This window comes from Typopeltis vanoorti, chromosome 9 (assembly GCF_054136105.1).
Source record: "Typopeltis vanoorti isolate ZY-2024b chromosome 9, IOZ_Tvanoo_1.0, whole genome shotgun sequence".
Taxonomy (NCBI): domain Eukaryota; kingdom Metazoa; phylum Arthropoda; class Arachnida; order Uropygi; family Thelyphonidae; genus Typopeltis; species Typopeltis vanoorti.
Genome location: NC_143557.1, coordinates 107,080,765 through 107,105,200, shown reverse-complemented (window position 1 = coordinate 107,105,200; position 24,436 = coordinate 107,080,765).

Sequence of the window (24,436 nt, the reverse complement as noted above, 5' to 3'; positions counted from 1 at the left end):
AAAATGAAGATTTTTGATACGAAAAAGTAACTTGACTCTGTTTGCATTCAAGAATGTGTAAGCAGGACTAATCTGAGGTATAGTCACTAAAACAGAATGGGAGAGGAAAAGTTAGCAAAATAAGTGTTTGATGCCAAGATAGACCCAGAGAAATTAAGACCAAGGTTTTGGTGGATTGAGTCACTTAAAAGTGCCATTAGAAAATGAAGTGTGAGATATGACAAGAAGTCCTGACAAATTATAGATTAATTTGGAGGAAAAATTGCTGATAGGAGGTTATTAATAATGTAAACTGAATCATATTGACAGGATTCCACATGGAATTCTAATCACTAAATTGCAGCATATGGGAATGGACATAGGGTTGGTGAGATGGATAGGAGGGTGGTTGACGGAGAGATATCAGAGAGTGGTTTACTCGGGAGTAGAGTCCACAAGACGGCCTGTGACTAGTGGTGTGCCACAAGGATCTGTTCTTGGACCACTGCTGTTTAATTTGTTCATAAATGATATAGGAAATGATCTGAGAGGAACAGTACATTTGTTTGCGGATGATGCGAAGTTGGGTAGGGCAATAGTGAATGCAGATGACGTCAAAATTTTGCAGGATGATTTGGATAGATTGGAGGTCTGGGCTAAGGAGAATGGATGTCAGTTTAATGTGGCAAAATGTAAGGTTATGCATTTTGGGATGAAAAGATTGGCGGCAGTTTACTGCATTGGTGGAACCCTGCTCCAGGAAATTGATGAGGCACGAGATTTAGGAGTGTTGGTGGATAAGGAATTGAAATTTAGGGGACACATTGCAAAAGTGACCAAAATAGCTCATCAAATCACTTGGTTGCTGAAGAATACGTTGACAAGCAGAGACAAGCAGGTTATTGTTCCTCTCTATCGAGCCTTGATAAGACCCCATCTAGACTACTGTGCTCAGATTTGGTCACCTAGGTTTCTTCTTGATGGGGAGGAGGTGGAGAGGATCCAGAGGCGAGTGACCAAGATGATAGCAGGTCTGTGGAATGAACCGTATGAGAACAGGTTGAGGATTTGTGGGTTGCAAAAATTGGTTGATAGGCGGAGGAGGGGAGATATGATTGAGACATTCAAATTACTGAAGGGTTTCTATAAAATTAATTCAGAAGATATTTTTGAGAACAGGGCTGGTTGTGGGAGGACTAGGGGACATCCATGGAAACTGGGCAAAAGTGTGGTTAGTAAAGGTGTTAGAGCTGGGTTCTTTACTTTTAGAGTAGTGAATGAGTGGAATGCGCTCCCTGAGTCTGTAGTGGATGCTGTGACAGTGAATGAGTTTAAGGCGAGGTATGATAGATACTGTATGAATGTCAGATAGTTGTGATGAATATGATTTGGGGCCTCCCTCGATGAGTCTAATGACTCCCTGGAGTTGCCCGTAATAATAGTAATAGTAATATAGTCACCTGAACATATTGAGCATACATATCAGGAAATTATGATAGAGATTTATTTTATTATTATTATTTTTTAAAAGTTTAGTTAAAGACCTGACTATTAAGATCCATGGTTGACAGCTCATCCATGTGTCTATTGAACTTGCTGCCATCATTCCTCAGCCTTTTTTGGGCCTATTTAAAAGAACAGCAGCAGCTGCCCAGCATCCTTATCCTTTTTTCAATGCAGTTGCAAGCACAATGAACCCTGCTTCTCCTCTGCCTCTTTTATTCCATCTACCTCTGTCCTCTGGAATAGTTTTCCTTGTGAAGTACAGCTTGGTCTCGATTAGTGCAGATAATGAATCCAATTAAGTGATCATATTGTCTGAATTCAGACTTATATGTAAAATATGATAATTGGTCCAACTTGATGGAAATAGGCATTATGAAACATTTTAAACATAAGTTTTTATATGTTTATAAAACTTATGTTTATGTTTAAAGCACCCACACAGTAAAGGATAAAAAGAATATACTTATAATTTAATTTTTTTTTAATTCTAAATATCATTCCTGAAGTAAGCTTACACTAACGAAAACATCTTTTATTGTATTTCGAAATATTTTAGCATCTAGAACTGAGCTGTTTTCTCTTTCTTTTAATCGTGAAAACTAATGTATATTATGGCAGGCAGCAGCACGTGCACACACAAAGTTAAACAAATGCAGACTGAAGTAGCAGTGTCTAAAACCCTAAAAGTAACTCGATAACCTCAACTGTGAATACACTAGCCTCACATTAACTGAATTTTGGTTTGCATTAATCATGACCTGGTATCATTATACAGTTTGCAATAAATGGAATATCACATTATTCATACCCCCATTATTCGTGACCTAGCTTTATTCCCAAACAACTACAGTCTACAACTCTTCAAGAAAAATGTCCGACTTCTTTCTCAGTCTTCACCTGCACTACAAACATGGCACTGTGTTCTTATAGTTATTTCTCAGAAAGAATCTCTCTCTCTCTATATATATATATAATTAGCTAGTATAGTTATAACAGACTGCGTAATCTTTAATTACACTATGAACGTTTAAAATTCCTGATTTTTCCTTGAAGCAAAAAAAAAAAAACGAGATAGTTAATTTTCATGTGAATTTTCTGGCTCTTAATTAGCAATATTACTAATGTCAGCTATAAGCAGGATTTGAGAAAGACACTTTAGAATACACACACACATATATATATGTATACTAAAGGTTCATATGAAAATCAGCTAGTATATTAACATGTAATTTTGTCTCGTGAATGCCTTCCGCTCTTTCACAGAACAAAATTGTTAATAAACTAACTGCATTTCATTTAGCATATCACCTATAGTATATCTGTATGCAAATTCCTTAAGAGTTTAAAATGCTATACTCAAAAATTCTACTTATAGCTGACATTAGTGGTTTCTTGAATTAAAAATCAGCAGGTATCAAAGTTCCACTTGCATGAGTTCTTAGGTTATGTTTTTATACAAGAAACATTGGTAGAAATGTCTGTCATGTTCTTCATAGGCAGCACCAACATTAGGCAGAAAGAAATGTGAATGGCGAAAGTGTATCTTTGACATGTTGCATCCCATTTTGTTTTGTATTCCTGTAAGCATGTCTTCAAGAGACTAATTTAAAAAAATAAAAAAAATTATGATTGTCAGAGGAGACAGGAACTTAAGTGCAAAAATTGGATCCAGAAAGAGAGGCATGTCGCTAGTAATTTCTGTTTGCAATATGAATGACTGGTTGTAAGGCTAATTGAATTTTATAAGCAGCATAACCTGAAACACCAAAAGTAGTTTGCCAAATTCCGTTCTGGAAATTTTGACGTCAGCGATACGCCAATCGCCCGACCAAGGTTGATTTGAGTATTGTGAAGGATATTGTCGACAAAAATCCGTCACAAACAGTGCGGGAGATTGCTGCAGTACTGAACATATCCCATACAAGCACTGAAAATCATTTGCAAAGCTGGGATATGTTTCAAAATTCAATGTTTGGGTGCCGCATGAATTGACTGAATTTCTCCAAAGTAGGAGAAACTGCAATTACAAGTAATCTGATAAACTCCAGGCAGGACCGGCCTTCTCTATAAAGGGGCCTGGGTGCAAGAAACCTTTTGGGGCCCTAAAATATTTTTCAAAGGTAAAAATTAAAGGATTCAAAATAAGCGTATTGTAAAATCTCTTACCTGCAAATGATTTTGGCACAGGGAAAACAAAAAAAAAAAACACATTCGAAATATAATACGTTTCTGCAAATGTGTACCAACTGCTCACTCGATCGTGGGGCCTGGGTGCATTGCACCCCCGAGATGGCCGGCCCTGACTCTAGGTAGCAACAATGGTTGTATTTTCTTTAGGAGAAGTGTGTAACAGAGAGCTGATTTGGTTCTAAGGTTAAACATGGTTGCAAGATAAAATTTCTTGATGACATGAGCTACACATTCAGAGATGCCTCTGATATATGGAGAAAATATCAATGGGAGTCAATCCTTGTGTAATTGGAAGAAAAATAGCTAGCACTGTTTTCAATCATTTTTGGATTGTGACTATTGAGAGAGGAGGATTGGTTGATGATAGAAATTTCTTGTTGAGTCTCGTATGAGGAACAGACTATGTGAGCTATTTGCATTAGGCATTTAATAATACCGCATATCTGTGAGGGGTGATGTGCTGATGTTTAATGAATATAATGGCTGGAGAAAGTAGGTTTGCAGTAGATAAGGAATTGATTCTATTTCAGTAGTGAATTTGAACCTTGGGTGCAGGATTTTTTGTAAGACAACAAAGTTCTTGACGTGAGTTTTTTCAAATAGCAAAAATATCTATAATGGAGCAAAAAAAGAGGAAGTTTGGATTTTTGATATAAATTTTTTTCTTTTAGATGTTCTAAATAAATTTTGCCCAATGTTGGAGTCCATCACGGTTCCTTCAGTTTGTAGAAGTTTTTCATTCCGACCAAAATATCCTGAGTTCATAAAACATGAAGAGATCTACAACATGCATTAAAAAACAATGGTATATCTCAGAAAGTGGACCTGGGCAGTTCCATAATGATCATGGATTCATCTGAATATAATTGTGAGATTAGTCTTCTTAGAGATTGTTTATCTATAAAACCTATCACCACAGGTGAACAAACTGAATCACTTGCTAGTCAGTGCTAATTCTTTGGATGTGGAACACCATCAAAGTTAAGGATTTTTCACACTTGAACTCTTTGATTCCATTTTATGGAATATGGAATACATAAAATGAGAATTGCTTTGTCAGTGGTTAAGTGCATCAACTATAGCACTTATAAATAGTCAACATTTTTTATCAAGAGTACTCATCATTCTAATTAGAAATCACCATCATACATAAAGAATACCACAAATTTCATCTCTTCCCACAGTGAAAGACCTTTATCTTTGCAGATAGAAATAACATGGTAAGTTTTGATGTTTCACTATTCATCAACATATCTTTAGAGAGAACACTTCAGTTACTTTCTTTTCCAGCTGACATCCTTAATTTATCTGACTATGCTCACTCTGGATACTTTTTTCTTGGAAAGATAATCTTACCATACAGTGGCTACTTTCCATTGAAATTACAACATATTGTGGATAATTACCCCCCCCCCTCCCCAAGAACTCATCATTTGATATCAACAGATTTCCATTCCTTATATCAAAGCCATTTCTGAATGCATCTCAAAGAGTTCTAAAACAAATTTGAGTTCCAAATAAACAAGATTTTTTCTATTCTGCCTTCCACTAAACATGCACTTCCTATCTTAGCTCGCATGGGAGCATACCATATTCCATGCTCCTGCAATCTCTCCTATTTGGCCATACAGATTATACTGTAGACATCTGACAATCGAACATATGGATTACATCCGTTTAATCCAAGCTTGCTGGACTGAGTAGTTTGTGTATCCACTCTCCCAGACTCCATACTTCAGTCAGTAATGACTAGAAACACCTAGGTTTCCCATCTAGGATTTTCCACTTTTATAGGGCTTTTCAAGTGAAGGCGAGTCAGCCAGTCTCATACAAAAGTAGTAGTATTTTCCTCCCAGAAACAAGTTTTTCACTGCACGAAACAGGCAAACCAGCCAGAAACCACAGTATAATACATTGGCCTCATAGCCTTAGTTGCTTCAGTTTTAAATCCAACACAAATGAGGTTCAAATCCCATCACAGACATGGATATTTGTAATTGTCTTTAGGCGAAATGAATTCCATCAACCAGTATAAGACCAAACCTCACTTATTAGAAGATGGAATAGCTTTGAAAAGTTCCATGTTTGGTATCTGCAGCAGGGTTTCTGGATTATGTAAAAAAAAAAAAAAATTAAATTGAAATCTAGGAGTGGTTGGTATGTGAAATGCATTGTGGTGACATTGAATGAATTTAAAGCAGAGTTTGATGGATTTTGTAACTCCGGTGATGAGTCACTCCATGGAGGTCTGATGTTAATAATGATAACTGATGTTATCATTATATTAATATATGTTAATAATAATAAAAAAAAGAAGAAAATCCTTAGCCCATCCACAGAACTAATGTACTATACTATAGGTTTACATACTTTTGTGGGTGGTGTCATATTTTTTTTTTTTTTAAAAAAAAACATTCACTTACAATTCCTCAACCTGTAACATGTCTTCTTAGAGGGAATGTAGTTAAATCTGCTGTAAAACAATTTATCAGAGATTATTAAAATTTGTAAATAAAATACATACAAAGAGACAAATACCAACAGAATGGAATACAAGCATAGAATGGTAATACCTATATTTAAAAAGGGGGATAAAAGAACACCTACTAATTACAGAGGTATTAGTTTATTGAATAAATGATAAAAAATATCTAATATAATCAATATCAAGGTCAGAACTCATCATGAGAGGTACACACTATTGCACCACTGCTCATCCAACCATGCTTTAAACCGATTCAATGTGTCTACATTATAACATGTTCAGACAATGCATTCCTTTCACCAACCACACTCCATGCAAAAAAAAACCTGCTCCTCACACATATATAGTAGAATACTTAATGAAAAATTGAAAACATACAGTGACAAAATATTAGAATGTCAAAATGAATTTAGAAAAGAACTCTACAATAGATGTTTGTTTAAATCTACTTAGAAGAGAACTTAATTTAGAAACTTGCCTTTTGTTTACAGATTATGAAAAAGCATTTGATAAAGTAAAAGACCTGGTTGGCCAAGTGGTTAGTGTATCTGTTCTCCAGCCAAAAGGCTGCGGGTTTGAATCCCGACTTGGGCATGGATGTTTGTGATGGTCTGTGAAAAAATACTAGTGGTGGTAGTGGACAGTAGATGGCATTGGTGAGGATGAGATTGAGTGGTGGAGATGGAGAGTTGTAGAGTGCCCTCTCTCGATGAGTCTTTGGACACCCTGGAGGTGTCAAATAATAATATTGCTTCATGTAGTATAAAGCTAATGAAATATAAATAAATGAAAAAAATGTCTGAAAATCTATACACAAGGAGTAAGACAGGGATGTCCTCTGTCTCCAATACTTTATAATATTTATATTAATGAAATACTAATACAATAGAACACTTTAAATAACCCAGGTATAGAAATTTCCCTGAATAATAAAATAAATATGCTGTTATTTGCAGATGATCAGGTAATATCAGATAAGGAAGACCAATATATAATTTAAACATTATAGTAGAACAGTTTGGAATGAAAATATACATAAAACTAAATCAGTGGCATTTTGTGGACAAACTCCAATTAGAAGGAAAACAGTTATTAATGATTTTTTTTATTATCCCATGGTATTATTACACCAGATCATAGAGGTCAAGTTCGTGTATTTTATACAGCACCTTTTCTGGGTTGTTATAGAGTTCACATTTGGAAATATTCATACAGTTTAGCAAATGCATTGGTGACGCTTCCTCGATATTACAGATTTTGCAGGTGGGGAAGACTTTTATGCCATTGCTAAACTTGATTGGTCTTGTGTGGCCAGTCTTGAAGTGAGAGATCATGGTGGTGGCACTGCGATTCAACTTGGAGTTGATGGTAGCTCCTGGATTTTCTACTGAGTACCAGTGGTGAGTCATGTCCTGAAGACTCACCACTGGTACTCAGTTCTTTTTATGTTTTCTCTTTTGGATAGTTTTAAAAAGATCGAAATCTGTAATAAATTTAGTTTAATCCTTTATCTAAGTGTGAGCAAACAAAGTTTGTGCCTGAAAGTATCTTCAGGACTGGGGCAAGGTGGCACAACACCGAGCAACTCGTTGCAAAGGTAGAGCAAGCTCACAACACTCCTATCTCAGTATCTCCCATAATGCAAAACACATCTCCTTGCAGATATGTATAATGTTATGTATTAAGGGGAGGGCCACTACCCAGACTAGTTTCAACCTTTATTGAGGTCTCTTCAGTGGGAGCCAGGCCATGGAGATACCAGGCAGAAGCATTAGCAAGGTCATCTCTACCTATAGGAGTTGCCAAATGGTGTGCCACCTTACTATTAAATTACTCTGGATTTAGAGAAAGATGTTGAAAGTTTATTTTTCACTTGGTTAGACTATAATAAATTTAGTTTAATCCTTTATCCAAGTGTGAGCAAACAAAGTTTGCACCTGAAAGTATCTTCAGGACTCGGGTAAGGTGGTACAACACTGGGCAACTCGTTGCAAAGGTGGAGCAAGCTAACATCGCTCCTATCTCAGCATCTCCCATAATGCAAATGGCTCCCACTGAAGAGACCTCAATAAAGGTCGAAACTAGTCTGGGTAGTGGCCCCTCCCTTTACGCATAACATTATACATATCTGCAAGGAGATGTTTTGCATTATTGGAGATACTGTGATAGGAGTGATGTTAGCTTGCTCCACCTTTGCAACCAGTTTCCCGGTGTTGTACCCCCCAGTCCTGAAGATACTTTCAGATGCAAACTTTGTTTGCTCACACTTGGATAAAGGATTAAACTAAATTTATTATAGTCTAACCAAGTGAAAAATAAACTTTCAACATAGAAATCTGTGTTATCATTTGATGTTGTGGCCATTTTTGCTACTTCATCTGCAGTTTCATTTCCCTTTAATCCCACATGGGATGGGATCCATTGGAAGATTAAAGAGCAAAGTCTGACTGTCACCTCCTTGTGGTGCCCTCTGGATGATCTAACGACAGCAGCATTTCTTCTTTTTCCCGTCATGAAGACAAATTTCAGTTATTAATGATAAAATAATAAAACAGATAAATACTTTAATTATCTGGGATGTGAAGATGTGGGATGTGAAGGTATAAAACATTTAAACACTTCAAAATTTTTACAGATTATAGGCCTGATAAATAGAAAGCTCAATATTGTACAAATTGTACAAAAAGAAAAATGCTTGAAAATCAATATTTTAGCAGTACATACAATACTGCATGGCAAATAAATACACAAGATAAAGAATAAAAACAAGTGAAACGAGATTCATGAGAAGAACTGCAAAATACACATTATTAGTCAAAAAAGGAATTTAGATATCTTGAAAGAACAAAATAAAATTAGAAGAAGAAAAACTTTGGAGTGAAGCAGAAGCAGTGGCGAATTCTCCATGCTTGCTGCGCAAGCTCGTTAATTGAGAGAGAAGTGATATTTATTTGTTATTAAATGTATGCATTTATAAGCATTCCATTTAGGCTTTTATTTTTGTAGACCGAAGATGTTTTAAGCTTGCACGGCAATAATTGAGCTTTGTGTTGTGTATTGAAGGCTCCCGCTAGTCAAGCTACCTTGGCTTGCTCGGTTGTGGGAGCATCCAGGTCCTCACTTCAGCACTGTGATTTCAAGCACATGCATAGCCATTTCCGCTCCCTCCACATCATCTCACCCCGTTGCTTAAACACGGGCCATTCACAGTCAAAGTAGCTCTAGCCAGTGAGCTGAGCCAGCCTTTACAAGTGTGTGTGTTGCTTGGGAAAATTATGTTATTGGTAGAATTTGTATTCAAGTAGCTAAATTGAAAAAGATAGAATATCATTTGTAAAATAAATGTTGTATTTGTATAATTAAATGTACATACATTTCTAAATACAGGTAACCCTCGTATAACGCGGTACTTACCGCGGTTTCGATATAACGCGGTCTATAAACTGTAGTATCCCTTGTTGAACGGTACTTATACAGCACGGTTCCGATAAAAACACGGTCTATAAATTGTAGTAACCCTTTATCTTTTCATATGGTTTTCACCGCACTACTTAAAAATCAAATTTTGTCTTCGTTAAATTTGTGTCTGCCTGTATCCCGCATGTATAGGGGAAATACCTTTTAGCATGCATGTACCTCAATTGTTTACCATATAAAACGTTTGTTGTTGAAAATTGTCCTCATTTCTGCCAGGAAAGTGCATTAAAAATCATAAGTGTGTTCATCTCAAGCTTACCACTTTATTCTGGTGAGTTACATACAATATGTAATGCTTGCTTTTTTGTGTAAAAATTATTTTTATAGTGATGGCCACAAACTGCAACGAAAGGGAAAAACCAACATTAAAAACAAAATTAATTTCTCTCGAAGAAAAATATTCAAAATCTTGGATCGGTTGAAAAATGGAGAAAAAAAACAGGAGTTTTTGCAGGGACTTTGAATTTAAATGAATCAACAATTTGAACAATCACACAAAATGAACATAAAATCCAAGAAAGTGTTTATTGCTAGGTCAATGATAAGTGCAAAGCGTGTTGCTCGTGTATGCGATATTCTAATGGAAAACTGGAGAAATCTCTAATGATTTCGATAGCAGATTGCCCCTCAAAAGAAAATTTCTATGGATGGAAATCTTATTTAACAAAAAACTCTCAAAGTTTATAAACATTTATAGTGCAGACCAGGTGTTCAATGCGGATGAATCCGGGTTATATTGAAAAAAAGTGCAAAAACATACCTATATTTCGAAAAATGAAAGATCAGCTCCTGGATTCAAAGTTTCCAAAGATAGAATTACTCTACTGTTTTGTAGTAATGCATCAGGTGGTTACATGACAAAACACTGGTTTTGTCATGTAAGATTATATGCACTATTTTATTTTGCCTAAAACATTTATGCATTATGTGCCATGAAGTTTAAGTATAATTTGTAATTTTTATCCTTTTATACTATGTATTTGTTTCATAGTTTATGTTTTCTTAACTTACATGAATTATCTGAATTAAATAAAAATATATTTTTTGTTGGATATGTCATTGTTTATATAATTAAAAAAAAAAAAGATTTCGGAACATAACCCTACTTTTTTTATGTGATATGAGACTTGCATAACGTGATTTATGTAACGCGGCATTTCTGCGGAACCTAACATCTGCGTTATACGAGGGTTACCTGTACATAGTTTTAAATGGTCAGTAATTCATTATTCTGCTAATCAGACTTCAATCACACCTCTCATTCTCTGAATGATAACGAGCAAGCGTGAATTTCAAGACCAGCATTCGCCCCTGAGCAGAAGGCTTCACTCCCAAAACCCTATGCGGTATGCAAGTGACCATATGATGTCAAGTAATGTCACGTATGAATAACAAATGATTACATGACCAGACAGTGATGTTATCTTCCTAGGTGGCAATGTCCATAACTCTAGCTACTTATACAACACTGACAAACTGAACAAGATGTGAAACTATTTTCAATAAGCAATGACCTAATGCAAATTGTACACATACCAACCTAAATACCTGATAATTTTCTACACTTATCAGTGTTGAAATTTTTGAGGAAGTTGAGAAAAAGAAACCTTGGAGTGTTGTGGACAAGGATCTGAAGTTCAGAGATCACATTGCCTGATAATCTTTTACACTTACCAGTACCATTGATCTTTTCTTAATTGTCCTCCATGCAGATATGCCATAGGGGTCATATCCCTTCTCAGTAACTCAGATCACAATCTTGTGCAAGTTTCCTCTCACAGAATGCTTTCTTTTCAGCCACTCCAATCTCTTCCCCCTTAGCACTACTAAGGTACCAAGTGGAAAGAACTCTGGAACTTCTACTCTTTCTTTCCATAGTCAACTATCCTGCTTAGTGTTTAGATCAAAAAAATGGAAGCATTTAGTAATTATCCTCACAACCATGAAATCCTTCATTTTCATTTCATATTACATCCAAAATTCCTGCTTACTTTCCAAACATGGTTTAACAAAAGGTGTACTAAAGTAGCTGTAAAAAATTCTGCATACCACAAGTGGCTTGCTATAAGAATTCCAGCTTCATACTTAGCACTATGCATAGATGCACAGTAAATGCAAATAAGCCATTAAGGCCTTGAATCCAAAGGCTATTGGATTGAAGTTCTCTCCCACTTTGACTTCCACCTCTTTCTCTGTCACCCAGATGGCACTACTGTTACATCATCTAAAAGCTAACCTCATAGCATAGCTCTTCTCAAACTACTGGACAGACAACTAAGGCAAATCATACCAGAAACAATGCACCTTATGCTACCTGTGGTTTTTCTACAAAAAGACATAAATGTACTCATTAACTTGATGCTAAAATGTCTTCTGGTTCTTTATAACAAATTATGGAGACAACTAGTAACGTCAATTTAATATAAGCCAAAATAATCACCCAGCATTTCAACCTTCACATCAAGATCATCATCTGGAGTACACACACACAAAGAAAGAAGCTATGTTACAATACACATATTGTATGCTAAAGTCACACTAATTTGGTCAATCATTAATACTATTGGCCTGATCTCTGGTGGGAGAAGGAGAAAAAAACATCAGAGCTAGTGTTCTGTCTGTTTGGCTAGCCATTACTCACAGATAAATTAAAACAAAAAAGTATTGATAGTGGCCAGTATATAAAATAAGAGCTGAAATTATTCCTAAAGTGAGGGTTTTCTGGAGAACATAAAACAGAAGTTATCTGGGCTGAATGTGTGCCATCCGTATTCTTGGAATATGTAGGCTGCTATTATTGTTTAGGATGGTTGATCAAAATTTTCACAGACTTTTTTAAACTTGTGTTCACACCAAGTTTTTGTATGATGTAAGCAACAGGTTCCTTTTGAAATCAATCTGATGTAGGAAGTTAAGAGTGTGATCAGAGAGGCCTTCTCCAGTGAACTGGCAACATTCATTCTTCCACTTTTCTTTAGGCTTGTTAAAATAAGAGCAGCTCTTGTTTTAGCAGGTTCTATCCTCTGAATCAGTCTTCCTTGTGAAGTGTTTTCCAACAACTCAAATTCTTAGAGATAAAGGTCAATAGAGTTCTTATTTTCCAACCTCATCTATGCCCCACACATGGTACTGAAGTGCTATAGGTTCTTCTATCTCTTGTAGGGGATTGATAATAATAAAAGACACCTCCAAGGATTCATCACAGGAGGGCACACACAACCCACTACTTGCATCTTTATCTACATGCTACACCACTATCTACTACTGCCCACTAATAGTACTTATTTGCATGTGTTCTTTGGCCAGTTTGTTTCTCTGCAGAATGAAAACTGATCTTGTAAAGAAGTAGTAATAGTTGCTTTTACGGAAAAACAAACATTGCTGCCTCTGTACAAAGATTCACATGAAAATAAAATAATTGTTATATTAGTTAAATATAATATAACAATTGTCATGTTAAATTAGGACATCATTTTTACTGTAACAAAACTATCTATATGAAAGAATGTTTCTCTGATGTTGTCTTAAATAGAATATAGCTTTGATGTAGGTAATTTATTTTATTTTCATTAGAGGTCAGGCCAGTAGAATAACTGTTGATCATATCGTCTCTTCAGCATACTTTGTGAAATGTAATTTAGCTTGTCTCTGTATATATATATATATATATGTGTGTGTGTGTGTATACTCCAGATGATGACCTTAATATGAAGGTTGAAACGTCAGGAAATTAAAATAATTATTTAAAGCACGGTTGTAGCGTCCATAATTTGTGTAAAATGAATGCTGATAATCATGTAACACTAAAGGAAAGGATAAGGAAAAATCTGGCTCTTGTTGGAGAGAGTAGAAAATTAATGACAGACATATTGAAATGTTTGGAGAAAAGAACAAAGCTAATAATAGTGGTAAGTACCTAATGGATTTATTTTCAGGACATGGACTAATCATTAATAATCCTATGCTTCCAACATAAAGATATGCACAAATTGAGAAAGAAATATAAGAGCATACAGGGGATTTAAAATAGGAAGTGATCACAGTTTTGAGCAAGCTGAAATTTAATATGGTATTGAAAAGCCAGAGAGAGAGAGAAACATTGTGGAGTTGTCTACAGGTTCTTCACCCTCATCATCAGAGTTCTGATTTTTCCAAGGATGGAAAAATCAGAACTCTGTGGTGGACTAAAGAAGTTAGAGGCAGTCATGAAAAAGAAGAAAGCATGTTTAAAGTTAATCAAAAGTCAGCATGTACACTGATAGAACACAGAGAAAAATTTGAGAAATGTATAAAGTTTATTATTATTTACCACTCCAAGGAGTCAAAAGACTCATCGCAGGTGGTCATTCCTAGGAAACACAAGTCTATCAAGACTCGTCGTGGGAGGTCCCTCCTAGGAAACAAAGTCTATCATACCACTCCTTAAACTCGTTGACCGTTCTCGCTCTCACCACTCTATCAGGCAATGCATTCCACAGTTCCACCACTCACCATGCAAAGAAACCACTTCTCACCCTCTTGCTCACAGTTTCCTTTCATAACTTCCAGGGATGGGCCCCCTTGTCATCACTCCTTCCAGCTGTTCAACCAAGCGAAAGAACTCCCCAGTGTCAAGTCAGTCCTGTCAATCCTGTAACAACCTCTCAACAGTTTAAAAGTCTCAATCATATCACCTCTCCTTCTTCTATCCACCAAACTCTGCAGTCCACATTCCCTCAGCTGATCCTCATAACTAACATTGTACAGTCCTGAAACTGTCGTTGTTATCCACCTCTGTACCGTTTCCACAGTTAATTTATCATCTTCAAATCCTGGGGACTAAATCTGAGAACAATAGTCTAAGTGTGGTCTGATCAAGGTCTTATACAACGAAATGATACCTCTTTTATCTTTGCAGGTCAGTGTCCTCATTATTGCAGCAATCCTCTGTGTTACCTTCACCACCTTTGCAATATGTCCCTTGAATTTCAGGTTTCTATCAATCATCAAAACCAGATCTCTTGTCTCTCCTACTTCCTCCAGTATATCTCCTCCAATAGAGTATGCAGCATCCCAAACCTCAAGACCTTACATTTTGCTGCATTAAACTGAAACCCCCATTCATTTGCCTATCTGTCTAGCTTATTCAAATCCTCTTCCAGGACTACCACATCTGCACTATTACTAATAACCCTTCCCAGCTTCACATCATCACCAAGCAACTGAATATCCCCCCCCCCTGCAATCCACTGACAATGTCATTGATATAAAGGTTAAACAATATAGGTCCCAGTACTGTGCCCTGTGGGACCCAACTTGTAACTCTCCCAGTGCAGGCCCGTGAAGTTTTAAGTGAGGGTGCTGCCTATACAATTATTAATAAATTGGTTACTAATTAGGAAAAAAAAGATTTTTAAAAAAATTATTTTGTATAGGCAGCACCCCCACTTAAAACTTCACGGGCAGCCACTGACCCTCTGCCTCCTTGAAATTGCCCCACCATACACAACTCTCCAATACCTATTGGACAGCCAATCCTGAATCCAGCTGACCAACCTGACAACCAAACCCATGTGCTGCAACTTAAATATCAGCTTATCATGTGGCACCCTGTCAAATGCCTTTGCTAAATCCAAGAAAATGGCAGTATATGCCTTTCCCTCATCTACTGCTCTTGTAACTTTATTATAAAAGGCTAGCATATTACTTAAACAAGAGCACCCCCTCACAAATCCATGTTGACTCTCATAGATAACATTACCCTCATCTACCCAATGTTGTATAAGGTCCGTAACTAATTTTTCCAAGATCTTAACAACTACTGATGACACAAAAACTGGCCTATAATTACACACTTCCAATCTGCTACTGCCCTTATGCAATGGCACCATCTTACCTTCCTTCCATCCCTTGGGCACCTTTTCCTTACCCAGACTTTCACTGAAAGCAAGGTCAAAGGAGCTGTCAGTTCTTTAGCATATTCTCTTGTGGTGAAATACCATCCAGTCCCACAGCTTTACTGACATCCAGAGTACTTAATATTTGGAACACGTTCTCCTCCTGCACTTCTAAACCTCGAACCTGTCCTATCCCTCTAGTATTAAGAATTACCCCTCCAGGATAAAATACACCAATAAAGTGTTCATTGAACAATTCCAGTATGTCCCCTGCATCAGTCACTCTATTCCCATTTTTATCCCACAATATCATTCTTCCACAATCATTTTTCCTACTACTGGCCAGATAGCCAAAAAATTCCCTAGGATTTTCTTTGCATCTTAGGGCCAATCTCTTCTCATAATACAGTTTTGCCTTCTTTACTAGTCACTCTCCTGGCCTGTGTCTTATATTCTTCATGCATCTGCTATTCGCCTGTCTCCTTATATCTCTTCTATAGCCTCTTTTTCACATGCAGCTCCTGTTTAATATTGTTTGTCATCCACTTTACACCAAATTGTGTCCTCTTCTTCCCTTCACATAAAGATAGCAAAATAAAAGTCATGGGAATACTTTGGTAAAAATATAGAAGATATTCTTTGTGTGTGTGTGTGTGTGTGTGTCAGTTCTTTAGCATATTCTCTCAAAACTTGTGGTGAAATACCAACCAGTCCCACAGCTTTACTGACATCCAGAGTACTTAATGTTGTGTGTGTGTGTGTGCGCGTGCGCACGCACGCATGCATGCATGCATTATATAATATGACACTGGTACCTTCAGATAATTATCTGTATTCTCTAAGTCAGAAGAATGCACACACGAAAATGCAATTCGGTTAAAGGTGAATTCCATTTTCCAGTGTGTGAGACTCCTATCCTGTTTATTTGAGGCCTGAAGCAGCTTTTGGTCCATCAAGCAGCATTTCCAGATTAGCCCAACCACAGTATGTACTATACACATACTGGTCAAGATATTAGAAAGATTTCCTCCCATACTAAATGGATTCCACTACTAATGTGCATGTAATGAACTAATATGTTATTATTATTACATAGCAGAGTCCAAAGACCACGAAGGAAGGCACCTACTCTACAACTACATTCATCATCTATACCAATGCCATCTACCACCAACCACCAGTATTTTCACAGACAATCACAAACATCCATGCCCACAGCAGGATGTGAACCTGCAACCTTTTGGCTGGAGAGCGGATACACCAACTACTCAGCCAACCAGGTTGGCATATGTGGCAGGTGTTAGCTATATACAGATGAAAGATTGTCTCTGGAAAACAGTATCACATGGTCTTGAGTGACTACGTAGGATATTACAGCAGCAGCAACATGGTCTGTTAAGAATATATTAGAAATTGTTACCCTAGCAGGGTGGCCACATGCAAGGATTTTTTGACACCAAACAAGCCAAAAAAAAAAAAGTTGTGATTAATGTAAAGCATTAAATCAGTGTCAGGCAGGTGTCCAAAAATTGCTGGTTGATACAAAAGACAAACAGATGATGAACACAACTGTGAATTTATGATGTTCGTTTTAAGTCCTTTAACTTTCACCTAATACCAGTTTCCATTACTTGACATTAACTATGGTTATTTGGCATGCATCCTTTGTAATTAAATGCAGTTTCTGATGTGCAGTATTATTCAGAAATATGGAAGTGTTTAAATAAGTTTAGCAATAGTGTTATGTTATACCAATTAATTTTGGTAATAAAAAAGTTATATATGCACTGGATTTAATAAAGTAATGCTTTTAACTGATATTGAAATATAACAAAAATTATATAAAATTTAAAAACTCATTTTAAACGATGTTTTAAAAATTAACACATACCTCCAGTATTTGTAAGCAATCTTCCTAAATAATCTTGTTCATATGTTTTTCTTCTTTCACTTCACAAACGATTCCATCATTTTTAAATTCTATTCAAAAACTTTTTTAATCTCAGTGTGATTTTCTCTCAAGTGCTTTTGAAAAAATTGAAAACAATCTGAAAATGAAATATGTTCAGTTGAGATATTTTTAGAATTTATACTGCTGATAAGCTCATATTACAAAAGTTCATTCTTTTTCAAAGTGATTCAGACCAATATCTTAATAATGAATTTGTTAGAAACCTACCAACTTATGAATCTTTCTCTGAGATTAAGGATTCAGGAGATTCCTAATGAACTAGCAAATTATTTAAAAATGATTAGTACCATCTCTTGACAAAAAAGGAATGGCAAGTATAAATTCATTGGAAGATGACCAATTACTTATGGAACTACAGGTTCTGTAGTACAAAGTACCAGCTATTTTTCAACTACCTATTTTAAAAAAAATTATACCGTATTCATGGCTGCATCGTTTGGTAAGCTTGATTAGAAAAGGCTTTCTTAATCATAGAAAGATTCATAAGTTGATAGCACAGGTTTCTAGCAAATTGGTTATCAAGATTTTGGTCTGAATCACTTTGAAAAAGAATGAACTTTTTGAAAGATCATTTTTCACTGTAGCTTGGTTATCTATTCTTAGAGTGTGATGGCAGTTTATAAGAAATTCAAATTCTTTCTGTGATAAATAAAAAAAAAATTAATTCATAAGCATACACTGGATGTTCTCAATTCATGACTTCACTCCGTTAATATAAATCTGTCAAATGAGTAGTTGCTTTACCCAGAGGGAAAGGGATTCTCACCTGCATTTCCTGCAGGAAGGGAAAGAAGTTTCTGAAATATTGTTTGCAAGCATAAGCATTTTTTGAATTAATGCAGATTACACCTTACAGCTAATCCATTTTCAAGGTGTTTCAGAATTAACCCAATATTTTTAGTACTGAATGGCAGTAGATGCTGAAGGACTTTGGCTTATTCCCTGTGACCTATACTGGAACGTGGCAAAAAATAATAATAATAATATTAATGCCAAGTATTTTGTTTTCAGTTTAAGGGCTTCCTTTTCACCAATATCCTTTAATTAGGCAAAACAGCACATCCACTAGTAAGTCCCAAAATTATTTGGAACCTCAGTTTTTACTTCTCAATATAACAAAAAAAAAAAAAAAAAAAAAAAACATTTTCTACAAAGACTCACAGAACCATGTTGAGTGCAGAGAAGTAAGAACTAAGACATTAAAATATAAATTTTTAATTTTAAAGACATTCATTTTTTGTGGACACCAAATTTTCCATATTTCATTGATTTGTTTATTTCTCTATTGGGCCACATTCTTTCCACTATATTGTTCCGTTCCAATGATAATGGATATGTAGATCATATCAGTGAAGTAAAAAGGTCACTTTCCTATGAAACCCATAAGAAGATGACCTTTGCTGTTTGTTGGATCTGATTGAATGAAAAGTCATTTCCAGTGATTGACAATTGAAATCTTTCAATTCATAACGTATTTCCATTCAAAAAAGTTCAAATGATAGTTGATTGAGGTGGGGGGGGGGGGAGTCGTGCAGCTAGACCCAAGTTTCGGTTTCACTACTAAGATATCATGGAAAATACCAACTAGCTTTTCTTTCTAGCTGTTATCCTCTGGTTATTGTATTTGTAAATTGCATGTGTTCTTGGTGTACCTGCAGGATGCAAAATTCAAGATGAATTCCATCTAGGTGCAAATTTTAATAAGGGTTTTCTTCATCTCGGGTTTTGCATCCTGTAGGTACACCAAGAACACACACACAATTTATAAATATAACAGACTTCCTAAGAATCACAGCTGCTTCAGCCAAAATACCTAACAATCACTTTTAGTGTCCCTTTGCTAGTAGTGCACCCATGGGGGGACAAGGGGCCCTGGCTCCTCCAAAAGAAAAAGGAAAAAACACTAGAAAATTTTCCAAAAATCTTTTCCTAATTAAAATTCTTTTTTTTATTTATGTTGTGTCATGTCTTCTATTTCTATACTACTTATGAGTTAGCGATCACAAAAGGTTGGAATACCCTATAGCTCTCGGGAATCATGGCTGCTGTGAACACAAGGCAAACACAGTAGTGATCGGGTGGACGAGCTCTACTTCGTTTGCCCGAGCTAGACCAACAGAGATCACGGGTATCATGTATTGGCAATCACTGCAGATGCTCAGTCATAGGTCGTATGCAATGTGTATTCTCAAATCGTCTCATCTCGGGCCCCCTACCAAGATAAAATCTTGAGTCCTCCCCCCCCCAGATTAAATTCTGAGTATGCCATTGCCCTTTGCCATATCTATAGTCATCTAATCACCAATTTGAAAATGGCACTTGTAATCATAGATGCTTTCTGGCAAGTGGAACCTCGTTACTACATCAATAATATCAAGATTAGTTCTTTCTCCTTCCTAAAATTACTTATAGTGGCCTGCATCATACATATCTACAGTCATCTAATCATAAATTTGAAGAGTGCGCATGTTAATTAGGATATACAGTGGTATCTCGCTAATCTGAACTGCGGTTTGAAAGAAAGTTTTATGTATTATTATTTTGTGTACTATTATTTTTATTTAATAATTATTATTTTAACTTATTATTTATTTTATTATTACAGTACAGTATTTTTTCATACTGTCGATTGTACAGTTATACTGGAGGCCTATTTTGATTTGTGTGTTCACGTTTGCTTTTTTATACTGTACAGTATGTACTGCTGTAATGTCGGCATGAATCACAAATGTACACAAAAAGAGGAAATTCAAAACGTGCATAATTTGGTTAAAAATATAAATCCAGATGTTGAAATTTCACAAACAGATGTTACGGAATGAATTACAGGTAGAACCAAAAGTGAAATTAGAAATATGATGCTACAGAATGAATTAGAAGACGATGAAGAACTCGAAGGAAAAAAAGTAAAACATGAAGAGGCAGCTGACAGTTTTAATATGTGTATAGAATGTGCTAAGCAGAATGATACGCCATTCCATAAAATTTTGTTGCTAATGCAGCTCCGAGAGGAAACATTCGAAAAACGTTTAGCTTCCAAGAAGCAAAAGAAAATCGATGACTTTTTTTTTTACAAAGAAATAAAAAAAACTTTTTTTGTGTTATTTTGTGAAACATTTTTTTTTTGTGTGTTGTGTACAAGAAAGTGACATTTTATAAGCAAATTAAGTTACGTACTGAACTATGCAATTTTATAAAATCAGAATCCTCAACAATACAGGTACATACAAATTAATTTTTTTATTAAAATAAACTTGTGTACTGTATTTTTTTTTGTTTTACATTGCAGTACAGTAGCTTTTTTCTATCAGTTAATTTATTTACAGAATTAAATTCATGTAGCATTAGAATCTGATTATTTTTGTCTTAAACGCTAGTTATTGTTGTCTCTTGGGGAAAAATTCGCTAATCCGAACGAGCACGATTTTTTATTAGCGAGATACGACTGTAACATTTTTTAATTATTATTATTCAGGCCTCCATGGAGTCAAAAGACTCATCGTGGGAGGTCCTTCCCAAGAAACAAAGTCTATCAAGACTCATCGAGGGGAGGTTCCCCATAAGAAACACAAAGTCTATCATACCACTTCTTAAATTCATTGACCGTTCTTGCTCTCACCACTCCATCAGGCAATGCATTTCATGGTTCCATCGCCCTCCATGCAAATAAACCACTCCTCACCTTCTTGCTCACAGTTTCCTTTCGTAACTTCCAGGGATGGCCTCTTGTCATCACTCCTTCCCGCTGTTCAACCAAGCGAAAGAACTCCCCGGTGTCAGCCCAGTAACCACCTCTCAACAGTTTAAAAGTCTCAATCATATCACCTCTCCTTCTATCCACCAAACTCTGCAGTCCATATTCTCTCAGCCGATCCTTGTAACTATCATTATACAGTCCTGAAACCATCTTTGTTATCTGCCTTTGTACCCTTCCCACAGTTAATTTATCCCCTTCAAATCCTGGGGACCAAATCTGAGAACAATAGTCCAAGTGTGGTCTGATCAGGGTCTTATACAACGGAATGATAACTCTTTTATCTCTGCAGGTCAGTGTCCTCATTATTGCAACAATCCTATTTGTTACCTTCAGCACCTTTGCAATATGTTCCCTGAATTTCAGGTTTCTATCAATCATCAACCCCAGATCTCTTGTCTCCCCTACTTCCTCCAGTATAACTCCTCCCATAGAGTATGCAGTGTCCCATCGATGTTACCCAAACCTCAAGACCTTACATTTTGCTGCATTAAACTGATACTCCCATTCATTTGCCCAACTATCTAGCTTATTCAAATCCTCTTGCAGGGCTGCCGCATCGGCACTGTTACTAATAATCCTTCCTAGCTTTGCATCATCCGCAAACAACTGAATATTCCCTTGCAATCCACTGACAATGTTATTGATATAAAGGTTAAATAATATAGGTCCCAGTACTGAGCCCTATGGGACCCCACTTGTAACCTTCTAACTCCTTGACACTGCCGCACCATACACAACTCTCTGATACCTAATGGACAGCCAATCCTGAATCCAGTTGACCAATCTGACATCCAGACTCATGTGCTGCAACTAAATATCAGCTTATCATGTGCCACCCTGTCAAATACCTTTGCTAAGTCTAAGAAAATGGCAGTATATGCCTTTCCCTCATCTAATGCTCTTGTAACTTTATCATAAAAGGCTAACATATTGCTAAAACAAGAGTGCCCTTTCACAAATCCATGTTGACTCTCACCGATAACAATACCCTCATCTGCCCAATTCTGTATATGGTCCTTCACTACTTTCTCCAAGATCTTGGTAACTACTGATGACACAAACTGACCTATAATTAGACACTTCCAGTCTACTACCACCCTTATGCAATGGCACTATCTTACCTTCCTTCCATCCCATGGGCACTTTTCCCACAGCCAGACTTTCATTGATTAATATTTCATTGATAATTAGACACTTCCAGTCTACTACCACCCTTATGCAATGGCACTATCTTACCTTCCTTCCATCCCATGGGCACTTTTCCCACAGCCAGACTTTCATTGAAAAGCCAGGTGAAAGGAACTGTCAGTTCCCTAGCACATTCTCTCAAAACTCGTGGTGAAATACCATCCAGTCCCACAGCTTTACTGACATCCAGAGTACTCAGTATTTGAAACACACTCTCCTCCTGTACCTCTAAATCTCGAACCTGCCCAATCCCTCTAGTATTAAAACTGACTCCTCCAGGATGAAATACTCCAATAAAGTGTTCATTGAACAATTCCACTATGTCCTCTGCATCAGTCACTCTATTCCCATTTTTATCCCACAATACCATTTTTCAACAGTCATTTCTCCTCCTACTGGCCACATATCTAAAAAATTCCCTAGGATTTTCTTTGGATCTTAGGGCCAATCTCTCATATTCCAGTTTCATCTTCCTTACCATACTAGTCACTCTTCTGGCCTGTGTCTTATACTCTTCATGCATCTTATCTTCACCTGTCTCCTTATATCTCTTCCATAGCCTCTTTTTTGCATGCAATTCCTGTTTAATATTTTGTCATCCACTTTACTCCAAATTGTGTTCTCTTGTTCACTCGTGGTATACAACTTACCATTGCTGCTAACAAATATTCCTTCACAATTTCCCAAACACTAATGATATCCCGGCCTTCCAATTCCTCCCTCCATGAAACTTCCCGAAGTTGACGTCTAAGACTATTATAATCATCTGTATTATAATTCCACATATGTCCAAGTCTCTTTGATACTCCTACATGTCTATTAATTTTCCAAGTGAAAACCATATGGTCACTTTCTCCAACTGGTGGGAGAGATGTCATCTCAGTTATTATCAACTCTTCTGATGCTATAACCAAATCCAAAACTCTTGAACCTCTTGTTCCCTCTATTACATGTTGCGTAAGACATTTGTCCCTCAAAAATTCTAGAAATTCCATTCCCTTATTGCTACATGCATCTTCCTCTCCCCAATTTATACTACTGTAGTTAAAATCACCCATAACAATCATTCTTCTTGCACTTGCCAAACTCAACTGTCTAAACATTTCCTGGTTGCCAACATAATATCAACTTTCCTCTGGCAAGGGGAACTGAACTTTGAATGCTATCATGTAGAAATTTCATCTCAAATTTGGATTGCTAACAGAACATATCAACTTAATGTTATAGAGTTTTTCTCCAGGTGGAGGGGAAATTGGGTTGTGGAATATTATTCTTGACAAGGTTATGTGCGCTCAGGATAGACATTCATGAGGGATATGGTGTTGAGAGTGCAAAGTAGAGATGAAGAGGACATGCAATTTAGTGAGGTGGTCCAACAAAGTAAAATGTGATCTGGAAATGTTTAGACAAACTAGCATGGAAAGTCCAAAGCTAGTGATCATTGTGCGATTTCAGTTATGGTGATATATTGAATAAAAGAAACAGCATTTGGTAATATGGGAGATGAATTTCTAGAATTATTGGGGAACAAGTCTTGGGTACTATATGGTGGAAGGAATGTAGAAATTCCGAGAAACGAGACTGAAGTAGTACCGTGGTTGAATCTTCAAGAAAAGAAGTGCACATAAACTGCTTCAAGAATATTCGTTGACAGCAATGAATTCCTCAAGCGAGAAAGATAAGATTTACGATAATTGAATTTAGAATAAATTGGATGACTAAGAAAATGAAGCAAACTACATATGAAAAATAAAGAGTGAGAAGCAGAAACAAGAAGTGGAGAAGAACTGCTGTCATAAAAACAGCTTAATCTGGGAAAGTCCCTGGTAAAGTTAAAGAAAGAAAATTAGAATAAGGGAGCATTACACTCGGAGAAAGACCCAAGTTGTTCTGTTACTCGCCAATAGAAGAAGAAGAAATGACCGTGAATGAATGGCTTGCTACATGAAGCAGATGTTCAGGTGATCAGTGTAGGTGACGCTGTCTGAAGATCATTTTATTAGGAT